The following is a 16,676-nucleotide window of genomic DNA, read 5'->3' on the forward strand; positions in this document are numbered from 1 at the left end:
TGGTAGGCAAGCTAGCCGTCTGATTATTTAGGCTAAACATGGCAAACTGAGCCTGGATTTAGGAAGATTTTAATTGATTTCATAGAACTTGATGATGATTGTTCGTTTGTTATACATTTCTTCAACTTAAAATTCACCTTTTCTGACATTGTCAAAGCAGTTTTTATCGACACAGAATAAAACAACCGTGACCGTCTCTTAAGTGCAAGAAAATGCAAGAAAATGCAGGCTCAGGTGGCAGTCGCATGCAGTACCGCAGAGTAAACAGAGTAGGGGGCATACCCCCTCCCCCTTGTGACTTCCACTCTCGTTGCCCATAGGCTTATCGATTGGAAGTGAATAAGGCTACTTTATGAAATGTTTCGGGTGGCGATTTAAAAAATCTAGGTTGACGTGAAATTCTGCAGCTTTTTAAATGTACTATTATTTATTTATTTCCCTCGGAGGGGCACTTTGACTCGAGGAGGGCAAACGGGCAGTTGCCCGGGCAACCTTAGCCATAGCCTGTGCACATCCCTTGAGCTGATGTTCAGTTCCCTCTTGAGGTCCTGGGAAAGGATAGTGCCCAGGAAGCGAAAGGACTCCACAGTGTTGACTAGGGAGTCGGACAGGGTGATGGGGGTGAGTGGGGCTGTATTCTTCTGAAGTCCACAACCATCTCCACTGTCTTAAGAGCATTGAGCTCTAAGTTGTTCTGGCTACACCAGGTCACCAGGTTGTCAGCTTCCCACCTATAGTCAGACTCATCCCCACCGGAGATGAGCCCTATGAGGGTGGTGTCGTATGCAAACTTCAGGAGTTTGACGGATGGATGACCGTAGGTGCAGCTGTTGGTGTACAGGGAGAATAACAGAAGGGAAAGGACGTAGCCCTGAGGAGATCCGGTGCTGATGGACCGGGAGTCAGAGACTTGTGTTCCCAGCTTAACGCACAGCTTCCTGTCAGACAGGAAGTCTGTGATCCACTGTCGGAGAAATTTAGGATGTAATGTTATATTCTGAAAAATACTGGTGCTGTTATTCCTTGCCAGCAGAGAACCCCCTCCTCACATGACCTATAGATGACACTAGGCTTACGTAGACAAACTGACCTAGGTTGACCATTATCATACTAGAGGTGCAATAAATGTGTTAACCTTATCTGTGTTGAGTGATTCATATGGTCAAACCTAGGGTCAGGGAACTCCGTAAGTTTCCATGTGTACGCGCACTCTGTCTCTAGGATTGATCACATTGACAGCTGATATGCAGAGGAGGGGACTTCTCACCAATAAATGGTCTTACCTAAAGACTGGGGAGTTAGACAAACTTTGTATTGCAATCAGACTTTGTCTCCTTGCTGGCAAGCATTAAACTATTGTACTTTGTTTGAATCCGACGACTTTGTGCATTACTTGATGAAGAAATTATTTTAACACATGTCAAGGGATGCGACAGCAGTTAAATGAGTGGATGGTGAAAGGTAACAGGTAGGATTTAAAGTGTGACGTCTGTGTTTGGAGGCTTGTGTAGCCGGTGTGAACTCGTGAAACTCACTCCTCAGGTATGTAATGGGCCACCCGCGTCAATGAATAGCTAGCTTTTCTTTGCCGTAGCTGGTAGTGGTTGCGCTTGGTAAGTCAGAGGTGGTGAGTTCGATTCCTGGTCGGTGCGGCCAGATACCTTTGACGGAGTTTGCTTGCAAGACCACGTCCGTTGCATACCCGTTACATTGGTGCCGTGACCCGGATCGCTAGGTTAGCATCAGCTAACCGGCCGGAGTGAGTTTGAGGGGTGAATGTAGCCGGTGTGAACTGGTGAAACTCACTCCTCAGGGATGTAATGGGCCACCCGCGTCAATGAATAGCTAGCTTTTCTTTGGCGTAGCTGGTAGTGGTGCGCTTGGCAAGTCAGAGGTGGTGAGTTCGACTCCTGGTCGGTGCGGCCAGATACCTCTGACGGAGTTTGCTTGCAAGACCACGTCCATTACATACCCGTTACACTTGCAAATATTCATGTTAAAGGAGACATGAAATGCTGTTTTTGGATGCTTTAAATAGGCCTTAGTGGTTCCCTAATACTGTATCTGAGGTATCTTTCCCGAAATTCAGCCTTGGTGCAAAGTTACAGCCACTACGAGCAGTGTTGCTAATGAGGAGGAGAGGGGCGGCAACATGCGCTAATGTTTACAACGGATGTATCGCAACGGCTCGTAGCCCCTGTTGCTGTAAGATGCCTCGAATTTAGCCATTCTCATCTGATCACCCTGGTTTGCAGAAGTGCACACTCAGTCATTTCAATGAGGAGAAAGGCGGATATCGCGAGCCATAACACCAACAGCATAACGGTTGTCCAAATAACAAAGAAGGGTACAACACTCGCGTTACAGCGTTTGTATTTACACACACACACACTTGATGCCATCTACCTTTACATCGGCGACAGTAACTCAGCTAGCTCGTAGCCCCGTTGCTGTAAGATGCTTCGAATTTGCCCATTCTCATCTGATCACCCTGGTTTGCAAAGGTGCACACTCATAATAATTTCAATGAGGGGAAAGGTGGATATCGCACACGCCATAACACCAACAGCATAACGGTTATCCAAATAACAAAGACGTGTACAACACTGGCGTTACAGCATTTGTATTCACATACATACTTGATGCCATTTATCTTTACATTAGCAACAGTAACTCAGCTGTTAGCTGCAGAGCTAATGTTACAGCCACATTCTAAGGGTAGCAAGCTAGGTAACCATATACAGTAAAGCAACAAAATGATATAGCGTTAGTTAACTTACTTGTCTAAGGTTTGTAGCTTGACCAAGGAGATTTAGTAATGATCCAGAATTTAATTTCAGCAAGGCCAGCTTTGTGTTGGCTCAAGTTGAGGAAACAGTAGTGGCTGAAATGTTTGGCGCAGACATAGCCTACAAAACTTTGGGAAGTTGTGTCGGCGCATTTCCAGCGAAAATACAATTAAGATACTGGTTGTGCAAAGGCTCGGATGAAGGAACTAAAAAAAGATTTTTCTTGCATTTGTACATCCAACCACTGAGCAACTGTTATGCTTCGTTTGTTTGCTCACCATGATGTCTCTCCAGGAAAAACCGATATCGCACTCGCCCTTGCACGGTGGTAGCTCAGTTTCTCATGGGCGGGCCAGATGATCTGGGCGGCCAAAGCAGAGAGAGGGGAGGTAACCTTCCTCATATCTACGTCACTTGGAGGAGATTTTCAAACAGAGCGTTTGAGCCTTCATTTTGTCAAAGGCGGAGAAGAACACCCAGGGCTTTGTTTAGACCTATCGAAAATTCTAGCCACTGGGGGACCAAAGGCAGGCTAGGGGAACTCATATTAATGTTAAATAACCTCATAAAATGAAGTTTTCATGTCATGTCTCCTTTAACAGACTAACTCGCGTTTGCTAACACTGGGAATGTAGCAGCCAAATTTGGATTTAAGGCTGGTTTAGAATATGCAAAAACCGAGGTTGCTGAGCTGAAAACTGGAAAATTTAAGGTACAAGTTTAAATTTAAGTTTAAATTTAAGGTCAATGGAATCATGCATAGATTTGCTACCAAACTTGGTGACTTGGAAATATTCATGTTAACAGACTGTTCTCAGACTAGCTAGTGTTTAGAATGATCTACTCCAAGTGTAGATACTCTTCTCCGATATAGGAGATCATGTCCTTTACTTCCGCCTGAACAAGCAGCATAGCCAGGCTGTGCAGCTCTTCCTCTTCCTTTGGGGGTCTTTAGGAGAGTAGCCGAACGTCTTCCCCAGCTCCTGGAGCTCGTGGGCAGGGCCCCGTTCGCGGTGTAGAGGTCGTGGAGGCGCTTCCCCCAGTACTCACGGTCCTGTCCAGAGACACAACGAGCCCAAGGTGTGTATGGGTGCGTGTCTATGTGTCTGAGAGTGTGTGTGTGTTGCTCAGTCAGCTTACCTTTACCACAGGGGTGCGGAGTTCCTCCAAGGTGTTTTTCCTGTGCTTCTTCACATGCATCTCCAACCAGGTTTGGGGCCTGTCTGAGCTGGCCTCTCTCTTGAAGGGAGGTTAATGCAGTAGGGAGTGTCGTCTCCCTTCTTGGTGCCGCTAGCGAAGTGGACAGAGGGCTTCAAGTTGGCCATCAGCTTGGCAGCGACCATGCTGCAGAAGATTACAGCTAGCTGTGGAATCTTTAGCAGGTTGGCTCTGTTCAGCTTCATGGTGGGTAAGAAGCTGGAGGCTTCTTCTCTCATGGACCAGGCTATTGCCTGGCAAAATATGGTCTCCTCCTCTGGGTGGGTGAAACGCTGCAGGGTTTTTAAGAAGTTTGTGTCTGTACCTCTCTGCCTCCCTCTGCACCAGGAGGTGAGTGTGCTCCACCAGCTCTTCATGAAAGTCCTGCTGCTCCTTGCGTTTGGCTGTGGGCCAGGGCCAACAGTGGTGCTCAAACACACCAGTCAGTACCTGAAAGGGAAAGGAATCTTTGAGGTATGTTTACCTTATTTTGCCTCCTTGTGCACTTGCATTATTTATTAAACGATATCCTGTACAGAGTACAAAAGACCAGTTCAAACCTTTCTGATTATTGACACATGGACCAGAGGCTCGGCCTTCTGGCCAAGGGCTATGATAGGCTTCTCTTTGTGGTCCAGGGGTGTGGTCTTCAGCCATTGGTTCTCTGGTGTTGTTGGCAGAACCTCAGGACAATCCCCTGCCCATGGTTGGCCTGCAGGTACGAGGGGCCCAAAGCGACGGGCCGCTCTGATGGCCAACTTCTGGTCTCGAACCTGTTGAGGTATCGGTACAACGTCTAAGCCAATATGATGTAAAGACTGAAACAATAGAATAAGAGGTTTATCTACATGCATAGACAATTTTCTCAATAGCAAAGGCTAAAAAAGTTGATATTATCTTACCTTCGCTGAAGGCTTCTCCACACCTAGGTCAACCTTGGAGATGTCACCCTGGTTAGGTGTGACATCTTCAAAGAAGTCAGCCCGGGGGAACTGCCTATGAAAGGCAGCAAGGCTGCAGTCCAGGGCTAGGTGGTTCTCGATCCGAGTGCTGGCTGGACGCACCTTCCTCTTCTCCTCCTCCTCCTCCACCTTCTCATCACAAACAAGGTACCTGTGTTCCACCCACACCACATCTCTGTTGGAGAGGCGTGGCTTCAGTACCTTGCACCGGTAGTCCAAGACATCCTGGTCGGTCATCTTGGGAAAGGCCTGCTGGAACATCACCGTGTGACGAATCCATCTTCCGTACTGCTGGAACAAGACTGCTGAAGAAGAAGAAGACTTCAGTGCCTCGGGAAGATGCTGAGAGAAGAGCTTGTCCTTCATGGCTTCCTCCACAGCCTTGGCTGTCTCTCCACAGGGGACAGGGACACCAGCAGGGTCGGCCTCATCAAGGCACTGGTACAGCCTCAGCACTCCCTCCATGACACACTGAGAGACGGCGGTCAGAACGGCAGGGTCTTTCAAACCTACCAGTTTCTTGACCTTGATGACCGTGCCAAACTCCGCTCCCTATCCCCCTCCCATTTCTCCTCTATTTTAACATCCTGCCTCCCTCCCATTGACGAGTTCTTGTCCCACCCCACTAACACTGCCACCGACACCTTGTTAACCACTTTAACTGCATCACTTGACTCTCTCTGTCCCCTGTCAACAAAGCCTGCACGATCTTCTCCCTCCTGCCCGTGGCTTACAGATGTTATTCGTGAAGAACGGTCCACCCTTCGAGCAGCTGAGAGGAGATGGCGCAAGTCCAAAGACGGTCTGGACCTTGATAAGTATCACTCCCTCCTTAAATCCTTCTCTTCTCACATAACTGGTGCTAAAACCCTCTACTTTCTTAACAAAATTAACTCTGCTTCAAACCCCCACAAGCTTTTTTCTACCTTCTCCACCCTTCTTAACCCACCTCCCCCACCCCCTCCCTCCACCCTGACAGCAGACGACTTCTCCTCCTTCTTTGAGAAAAAATTCGCCTACATTAGCAGTCGGTTCCCTAAACCCACCTTTCCTACCCCCTCACCCTCCATGACTGACCCAACTAAATGTCTAAACTCTTTCTCTCCCCTGTCCGAGGCAGAGCTCTCTGACCTCATTCTCTCTCATCGCCCCACCTCCTGTCCCCTTGATCCTGTCCCCTCCCCTCTCTTTCAAACCATCTCCCCCTCCATCATAACTTTTCTGCTCCATGTTCTAAACTCCTCTAGAACTACAGACCGGTATCACTGTTACCCTTCTTCTCTAAAACAATTGAACGTGCTGTATCTAACCAACTGTCTAACTTTCTTTCTCAGAACAACCTGCTTGACCCCAACCAATCAGGCTTCAAGACCGGCCACTCCACAGAGACTGCCCTCCTTTCAGTCACCACTGCCCTCCAGTCTGCCAGAGCGGCTTCGAGGTCATCCGTCATCATTCTGCTGGACCTTTCTGTAGCGTTTGATACGGTTAACCACCAGATCCTGCTCTCCAGACTTTCTGAGATGGGGATCACTGGCACTGCACTCCAGTGGATCTCATCCTACCTGTCGGGAAGATCATACCAGGTCTCCTGGGGAGGCAAAGTGTCAGACCCTCGCCAGCTCTCCACTGGTGTCCCACAGGGCTCCGTCCTTGGACCCCTTCTCTTCTCTCTGTACACCACCTCACTTGGACCAATCATCACCTCCCATGGCTTCTCCTACCACTGCTACGCTGACGACACGCAGCTGTACCTGTCGTTCCCCCCGGCCGATCCGGAGATCTCAGCTAGGATTGAGGCCTGCCTCGCAGACATCTCCGCCTGGATGACCGAGCACCACCTCCGGCTGAACCTTGCCAAAACGGAACTTCTCATCATCCCGGCCAAACCCCTCCATCTCCCACGACCTCTCGATCACCCTGGGATCTGCGACGGTGACCCCCTCATCCTCTGCCAGGAACCTTGGGGTTACCATGGATGACGAGCTCTCCCTCACGGCCCACATTGCTGCGGTCTCCCGGTCGTGTAGATTCACCCTCTACAACATCCGGAAGATCAGGAGATACCCGTCTGAGCACTCCACCCAGCTGCTTGTCCAAGCAATGGTCCTCTCCAAGTTGGACTACTGCAACTCGCTGCTCGCCGGTCTCCCAGCATGCGCAACCCGCCCTCTTCAAAGGATTCAGAACGCAGCGGCCCGCCTGGTCTACAATCTACCCAGACGCTCCCACGTTACCCCGCTCCTCATCTCCCTCCACTGGCTACCCATAACGGCCCGCATCAGATTCAAGACCCTGGTACTGACCTTCCGAGCAGTGAACGGGACTGCACCCGACTACATCAAGTCTCTCCTGCAGCCTTACACCCCCACCCGCCACCTACGGTGTTCTTCAGACAACCGCCTGGTGGTCCCACCGCTCAAGACCGCCCGGTCCCAACACAAGCTCTTCTCCTGCCTGGCCCCCCAGTGGTGGAATCACCTCCCCACCTCCATCAGAGACACGGACTGTCTCTCCACCTTCAAGAGAAGGCTCAAGACGCACTTGTTCCGGGAGTACAACGGTACTTAGGAATGGTTTGTTGAACCCAACGCTAGTTTCCTCAAGGATCACAATGACTCTTGCTTAGACTGTTGCTCTTGTTGGTTAGTGGTAGCTGATTTAAACTGTTGTATTATATTTAATCCTATTTTTTATTGCTTTCCTACAGGTACACTTGCACTTAGAGATTCATGTTGTGTAATTGTAATTTGCTTAACTACATGCTCTTATGGTTTCTTCCCTTTAGCACTTATTTTTGGTTGTTCACAATGTGTACTTCTGTTTTTGGCTATCTGCAATGCTTTGGGGCTATCTTGTTGTTATTATCAGTGCACTTTGTAAAGCTTTCTCTTGGAAGTCGCTTTGGATAAAAGCGTCTGCTAAATGAATAAATGTAAATGTAAGTACAGGGACATTCCCCCGAGGCAAGGAAGTGCCTTGCCCAAGGACACGACGTCATTTGGCACGGCCGGGAATCGAAGCGGGAACCTTCTGATTAAAAGGCCGATTCCCTAACCGCTCAGCCATCTGACCCCCCATGTTCCTCATGGACGTGGACAGCAAGGAACTTGAAGACGTTGACGCTCTCCACTGATGCCCCATCGGTGGCGATGGGTCCGTGTTCTCTTTCTTTTCTCCTGAAGTCCACGGCAAGCTCTTTGGTCTTACTGGTGTTGAGGGAGAGGATGTGCTCCTGACACCAGTGTGGAAGAAACCCTGGGAGGAGCAATTCAGTTAGGGATCTCCTCCTCCAGAGACGGTTGGTGACCGAGAGGTGCAGACCACAGGCTAAATGTAGTCATAGATTAAGAGTTATGAAGAACATGTGCAAATAGACGTTGAAACACAGATATTCAGAAATCTCTTTTTTATGACTTAATTCATGTTTTACTATATTGTCCTGTCATACTATGTGTCACCACCAGGGAAGTGCAATTTAATTTTGTTGTTATGTGCAATGACAATAAAGGCATTCATTCATTCAGTAGCTGTCATCTCAACTCAGTGCTGTGAGTTGGCTCAATACAAATCAATTTTATCATCCAGAATGGTGACAAAAATGTATTTGTGTGGCCGGAGAAATCTGATGGCATTTACTATTCACGGCAGATGACAACGAGATGATGAACACGTTAATAAGTGCAATAGGAGTGTTATTGTGCTTTTAGCTGCTGTTTTATTCTATTGTACTTTGCTTCAATTTGAATTCATTTTTTTATCCAGCTCTACTCAGCTCTACTCAGATCCAGCTCTACTCCAGCCTACTCAGATGGGAGTCAGATGGCTGAGCGGTGAGGGAGTCGGGCTAGTAATCAGAAGGTTGCCGGATCGATTCCCCGCTGTGCCAAATGACGTTGCGTCCTTGGGCAAGGCACTTTACCCTACTTGCCTCGGTGGGAATGTCCCTGTACTTACTGTAAGTCGCTCTGGATAAGAGCGTCTGCTAAATGACTAAATGTAAAATGTACTCCAAGTGTAGATACTCTTCTCCGATATAGGAGATCATGTCCTTTACTTCCGCCTGAACAAGCAGCATAGCCAGGCTGTGCAGCTCTTCCTTTGGGGGTCTTTAGGAGAGTAGCCGAACGTCTTCCCCAGCTCCTGGAGCTCCGTGGGCAGGGCCCCGTTCTCGGTGTAGAGGTTGTGGAGGCCCTTCCCCCAGTACTCACGGTCCTGTCCAGAGACACAACGAGCCCAAGGTGTGTATGGGTGCGTGTCTATTGTAGCAACTCAGGGGACTTGAAGGCCAGATTCATAATAAAATAGGACTCAGACACTCAAATCAGGTTTCCTTCCGTCTGGGGTCTGTTGCCTTCATGGGGTGTGGTTCTGAGGGAGGGTAAAAGCAAAGCGACAGGTCAGTTGTTTCTAGCCAGTCTCTTGCTTGGGCAATGCTCCTCCAGGGTCGTCTCTCCAGTCCTCACCCTGCGGCCTTGGGCTGGCTCCTTTTATGCCCTCCCCTGATCATCTGATGGGCTGCAGGTGTGCCAAGTGGCTGCAGTATTTCGACAGGCAGATAGACTCCTTCTATCACCTCCCCTAATTTAAATCTATGGACCCGCCTTCGTTGCCGGATTGGCTGGTCTGATTCCCCTGGACTATGTGTCGGAGAGTGTGTGTGTCGCTCAGCCAGCTTACCTTCACCACAGGGGTGCAGAGTTCCTCCAGGGTGTCTCTCCTGTGCTTCTCCACATGCATCTCCAGCCTGGTTTGGGACCAAATCCAGTAACAGTAATTTATACTCTTCATATTTATTTTCTCCAAAAAAACAACTTTGTTGTTTGATTATGTGGTGTGTGTGTGTGTTTCATGTCACAGAGAGAAAATATTGTAGCGACCCACGGATTGGTCGCGTGTTAACTCGCGCTGTTGGCGCAAAGGATTGTGGGTGGCGCAATTCACATACTTGTTTCATGTTTGGTTAATGTTGTATGCATGTTTGAGTTGAGTGTTGTTGTTCTGTCAATTAGGTTTGTCAGTGGATGATGTATGGATATTAGTAACTATAAGTTATCGTTGTTGCCATAACTGTGAATTGTATGTGAGTTAATGACTTGTTGTTGGCATTCACATGTGATTGGTGGTGTAGTAATAAAACCTGTAGTCGAGCGGTGTATGGGACACAGGATAAAAAGGTCTTCTTCTCTGCGTCCGATTATTACGCATCCACTCCAATATAGACCCCTAGCGCCATCGTTACATTGGTGTCAGAAGTGGGATGGCGCAACCACGCAGGATGGAGGAAGAAATCGCAGATCTTGAAGAGACCATTAAGAGGACTCAGCTACACCTGGAGAAACGTAGGCTGAAGATGGAGCGTTCCAGGGCAAGAACGTCGTCCCACGCTGATGGGTCCAGTGTGCCACGGCCTTGTCGCCCCCTAGAGGCCGGGAGTGGAACCACAGAACACACAGCCATAGCTGTGGACATCCAACCTGACCTACCTGGGGCGTCCCCACAGGTGGATGTTGGGGCCATCCTGCCCCGTTCCACTGCCATGCCAAGAACACCAGCGAAGGTGCCCAAGTTCAATGGAGAGACGCTCCTGGAGCCATATCTTGCCCAGTTCCAGTTGGCAGTGTGGCATGGTGGTTGGAGCAGCGAGGAAGCCGCCACTCATCTTGCCCTGGCGCTGGAGGGAAATGCGCTGCAGGTGCTCCTGGATCTGACCCCGGGAGAACAGCGGAACCTGGAGACCTTGACCGGGGCCTTGGAGAGGCGGTTCGGGCAGCCACCATTCCCTGACCAGAGTAGGGACAGGCTAGCCAGCTGTCGCCGCCAGGAGGGAGGGAGTTTGGGCGCTTTCGCCGCAGATATCCAGCTCTACGCCCGCCATGGCTATCCAATGTTCGACGCCGCTGCAAGAGGGGAGCTGGCTCTCCATGCATTCCTCAAGGGGCTTATGCCAGAGCAGCTACGCCAGCATGTGCGTCTCACCATGCCCAGAACCCTGGAGGGGGCTCTTCAAGAAGCGGTACGGGCAGAGGCGGTGCTCTGCACTCAGGCTGCCCCACGGCTGTCCCTTCCACACGTCCGGGCCATCGACTGTGAGGGTGAGGAGGCCGAGCCAGTTTGTCAGGTGCAGTTTCAGCGGCGGCCAGCCCCAGCTGGGAACCGTCGACCTCGATCCACTCTTCGGTGCTATCGTTGTGACGAACCTGGTCACATTGCCCGTGACTGCCCAGCACCAGCACCAGTCTCCAGAGCACCACAGCAGACGGGAAACGACGGGGGGGGTGGCGCAGTGAGGGGCCCGCCACCCCAATCGTTGGCCCCTCCCTTAAGCCAAGAACTGTTGATTGGTCGTGTAGGCAACACTAAGGGACTGTATTTGGACTGCTGGCTTGATGGCCAACCCTGCCAAGCTCTAGTAGACACGGGGTCTACCGTCTCACTGGTGCGTCCTGGCGTCCTTCCAGGAACCATGGGGACGCTCTCCGGCGCATGGGCAAAGTCAGACACGAACCTGGTGACGGTGACAGGGGAGAAGGCTGCTACAAAGGGGAAGAAGCATCTGCGGATCCAGGCTGGGAACCAGGAGGCGGAGCACGAGTTCTGGCTTGCCAATATTCAGGACTCGTGCATTATCGGCCTGGACCTGTTGTCCCGTTGGGGTGCCTATGTTGATGTCCTGAGGGCAGCCATCACCCTTGGTGGGGAGACTGTGGCGCTCCAGGCCGGCCAGGACAAGAACACAAAGGTCAGAGACCAGCAAGCCAGCTGCCAAACAGCTGCCACCAGCGACTCCATGCCAGGTCAGCCTACCAACCATACATCGGCGGAGACGTCTGAGGCGGTGAGGGAACTCTGCCGCCGCAGCAGTGATGGCCTTGACCAACAGCAGTGCGGCCAGTTGAGGCACCTCCTAGAGGACTATGCAGATATCTTTGCAGCAAAGGATGAGGACTGTAGGCGGACGGGGTTGGTTCAGCATTCCATCGACACCGGTACCGCCCAACCCATCCGCCTGCGGCCTCACCGGCTGGCCCTCGGCAAGCGACAGGTGGCAGAAGACAAAGTTAGGGAGATGGCTGCTGCTGGGGTAATTGAGCCCTCTGACAGTCCGTGGGCCGCACCAGCTGTCCTGGTTCGAAAAAAGAATGACAGCTGGCGGTTCTGCGTGGACTATCGACGTCTCAACGCGGTGACCAAGAAGGACTCTTACCCCCTCCCTCGCATAGATGACGCCCTCGACCATATCACAGGCTCCAGCTGGTTCAGTTCCCTTGATCTGCGTAGTGGCTACTGGCAGGTGGAGTTGGCCCCTGACGCACGACCAAAGACTGCCTTTACCATTGGACAGGGACTGTGGCAGTTTCGTGTTATGCCGTTTGGACTCTGTAATGCACCAGCGACGTTCGAACGGCTGATGGAGAGGGTACTGGCTGAAATACCACAGAGTCGTTGTGTGGTATACCTGGATGACCTGCTGGTGCATGCCAGCGACTTTGACCGAGCCCTGGGTAACCTGCAAGAGGTCTTTGAAGCCATTCGTCAGGCTGGGTTGCGGTTGAACCCTGCCAAGTGTCGCCTGCTGACAAGAGAAACGCAGTTCTTGGGCCATGTGGTCAGCGCGCACGGGGTAGCTACCGACCCCGCTAAGGTGGCCGCAGTCCAGAATTGGCCACCCCCTGCCAACGTCACCGAACTGCGGAGCTTCTTGGGCCTGGCGTCCTATTACCGGCGTTTTGTCCGGGGCTTCGCCACGATTGCCAAACCCCTCCATCGACTGACTGACAAGGGACAGCCCTTTGACTGGGACGACGTGTGTGCCGGAGCCTTCACCCAGCTAAAAACTGACCTTACCGAGGCTCCCATTTTGGCCTACCCAGATGCGGAACAGCCCTTCATCGTGGACACTGATGCCAGCAACGTGGGAGTTGGCGCCGTACTGTCCCAGAGTGTTGGAGGGGTGGAGCGCGCAGTAGCCTACTTTAGCCGCACTCTGAACCGAGCTGAAAGGAACTACTGTGTGACCCGGCGTGAGCTGCTGGCAGTGGTCCTGGCACTGCGACAATTCCGGCCGTACCTGCATGGCAGCCATTTCCTTGTGCGCACCGATCATGCTTCCCTTACCTGGCTGTTGAACTTTAACTCCTTCGAGTCGGTGATCGCGCCGGCGCGATCAGAGCGCAGGTCAGCTTTCGGACTACGCAGCATATAAACAAAGACACTCAGAGGGCAGCCGTCGATTTCATGCGGAAGTGCAGACCTGAAGCTACATTTGAGTGCGTGGTTTGTGTAAATACACCAAGTAAAACTTAAGATACGATCATTTCAATTCCATGAAAAAAGTGCGTCCAAAAAATGCGCTCTTTTATGCGCGCGTTGCATTTATTGTAATATTTTTCTAGTTTTTTGTCCAAAAATGAAACGGAGAAAAACGGGTGATTCTACTGACTCATAGCTATAGGATGCACGAGAAAACGAGAGGACAAAGAGACGTCTAAGAAAAAACTAATTTGGTTTATTATGACTAGTTTTCGAAGTATTTTGAGTAGTTTAGCTAAACATTTGGACTTATTTGGGGGGAAATGAGTCGGACACGCTGTCCAACATGCCGGCGACTTGTTATTTCTACCTCAGAGCAAAAAAAAAAAAAAAGATGGACGACCAAGATTTTTTGTTTACAACGAGAGGTAAGAAAAACATTCATTGCTTTCGTTTATCTTATTATATTATTCTATTCTACTTCACTGTAATACAAATACCTCAGAACATATTGATTTTTGATTCTTATACATCTTTTTTTTTTTTTACGTTTTATTGACATAAAGAGAAAAAAGAGCCATTGTGGCATAGACGGAGGTTCTGCGGTGGTCAAAGAGAAGGTTATAAATGAGCCAAGGCTGACATCTAGTGGAGAAAAAAAAAATATTTTTATTTTTTATTTTTTGAATATTGTGAATAATTTTTATTATGGGACAAATATGGATGAATAACAGTGCATATGGATAGACCTGCTCTCTTTGTAAATAGCTTAATTATAAATCAACTTTACCTTTTTATGTTCACATATACAACTTGTGCTTCAATTTCAAACTTTTGAAATGCTTGATTGAGCATATGTGTGTGTATTATAGTCAAAAAACCATAATTTTTCCACACGGAGCTTGTGTTTTTGTGTCTGTTTGGGTCCAGTATGTTGAAAAGTATGCCAAAGTGAAAATCTTAATTTAACTGGTCATGTAGGTGAGATTGTGCTGAAAAAAAAGATACCAAACATTGGTATGATAAACATTTCTTTATGTAGTATATCAAGGCCAAATCAAAGGTACTCAAAAACGGACAAAATAGCTCCAGACTCCATAGAGTTAAGAACCCGGAGGGCCAGGTGGCTCGCTGGCTGGAGGCCCTACAGGAGTATGACTTCGAGATCCAGCATCGACCAGGGCGGTTGCATGCTAATGCTGACGCCCTCTCCCGCCGCCCCTGTGCAGTCTTGGAATGTCGGTATTGCCAACGACAAGAGGAGCGGGACCAACCACTGACGGTGGCAGCCATTCAGACAGCTGACTGCGAGGGGAGTTCTCCATGGACCTCCGCTCAGCTGCAACAATGCCAGGAGGCCGATGCAACCTTGGCGGTGGTAATCAACTGGCTGGCGACGGGGCGGCGTCCCGAATGGACAGAAGTGTCTGCCCACGGACCGGAGGTTAAGGCTTACCAATCACAGTGGGGCAACTTGGAGCTCCATGACGGGCTGGTGCACCGGAGGTGGAAAGCTCCTGGCCGGGGAAGCGACCTCCTACAGCTGCTGGTACCCCGTGAACTCCGCCAACAGGTCCTTCAGACCGTCCATGGCTCGGTGGGGGCGGGGCACTACGGCATCGCCAAGACCCTCCGCCGCCTCAGGGGCCGATTCTATTGGCCAGGTTGTCGACGGGACGTGGAGCTGTATGTGCACTGCTGTGACCTTTGCACTGCTAAGAAAGGGCCAACGCAGCGCTCCCATGCCCCATTGCAGCAGTACATGGTGGGGGCTCCGATGGAGCGAGTAGCGGTGGACATACTTGGGCCCTTTCCAGCGACTGATTCCGGCAACCGCTACGTCCTCGTGGCCATGGATTATTTCACCAAATGGCCGGAGGCATACGCGGTGCCGGATCAGAGTGCCACCACAACTGCGGAAAGGCTGGTAGAGGAGATGTTTGCCCGCTTCGGGGTCCCTGCGGAACTCCATAGTGACCAGGGGCGGAACTTCGAGTCCCAGGTCTTTAGCGAGGTCTGCCGACGGCTGGGAGTATCCAAGACGAGGACGACACCTCTCCACCCGCAGAGCGATGGGCTGGTGGAGCAGTTCAACCGCACCCTGGCTACCCAGCTCGCCATCCTGACCAGCCAACATCAGCGGGACTGGGATCGCCACCTGCCCCTGGTCCTGTGGTCGTACCGGACGGCCGTCCAAGAGTCCAGCCAGTGCACACCAGCTGCCCTCATGTTTGGGCGGGAATTCCGGACACCGGTGGACTTGGTTTTCGGGACCCCGCCCGAGCCGGAGATTGCTGGAGGAAAGGAGATGGATTACTACCGGAGGTTGATAGATCGCCTCCAAGTAGTCCATGAGTACGCTCGTCAGGCCCAGGCTAACTCTGGGGTGCGGCAGAAAAGAGCCTACGACACCCGGTGTCGGAAGCTGACCTTCAAGCCCAGTGACAAGGTCTGGGTGTATTGCCCTACTCGTAAGAAGGGGGTGTCACCCAAGCTATGCAGTCACTGGCAAGGGCCCAGTGAGGTTATGGAACGGGTTTCTGAGGTGGTGTATCGGGTGCGCATGCCTGGTCGGGGGCGTGTGGTGGTGCTGCACCAGGACAGACTATCACCATATCGCCCGCTTGCTCCAGAGACGGGTGGAGCAGAGAACGACACCAGCGGCACCATTCCCACTGGACAATGTAACCCCCCCCCTATGGCACCTTCTACCAGTCCCAGGAGGCCAACTCGGCGGCGGTTACGGCCAGGACACTTGAGAGACTACCTGTTGGGTGATGGGGTTGTCGGGGACGACTGACCCCTCAGGTGGGGGCTATGTAGCGACCCACGGATTGGTCGCGTGTTAACTCGCGCTGTTGGCGCAAAGGATTGTGGGTGGCGCAATTCACATACTTGTTTCATGTTTGGTTAATGTTGTATGCATGTTTGAGTTGAGTGTTGTTGTTCTGTCAATTAGGTTTGTCAGTGGATGATGTATGGATATTAGTAACTATAAGTTATCGTTGTTGCCATAACTGTGAATTGTATGTGAGTTAATGACTTGTTGTTGGCATTTACATGTGATTGGTGGTGTAGTAATAAAACCTGTAGTCGAGCGGTGTATGGGACACAGGATAAAAAGGTCTTCTTCTCTGCGTCCGATTATTACGCATCCACTCCAATATAGACCCCTAGCGCCATCGTTACAATATCTAACGGATTTGAAGATTGCTATTGCTTTATTTTTTAATTCATGCTAACGGGCTGGGTTGAAAAATGAATATGCCTATTATAAGAATCACATCCAAATCGAATGACATTATCGTCTCCGGCCAAGACAACAAAATACGTTTCTGCTCCACCGTTCCCCACTCAGCTTATACGTAAGTTCGCATGCTGCAAGTTTTCAGGCAGTGATAAGCGCGCTCTGATGATTTGCATGTTAAACAAACTGTTTTATTTGTTGTAGCCTACATTGTAAGAGATACTAAAA

This window comes from Hypomesus transpacificus, chromosome 9 (assembly GCF_021917145.1).
Source record: "Hypomesus transpacificus isolate Combined female chromosome 9, fHypTra1, whole genome shotgun sequence".
In the NCBI taxonomy this organism is placed as follows: domain Eukaryota; kingdom Metazoa; phylum Chordata; class Actinopteri; order Osmeriformes; family Osmeridae; genus Hypomesus; species Hypomesus transpacificus.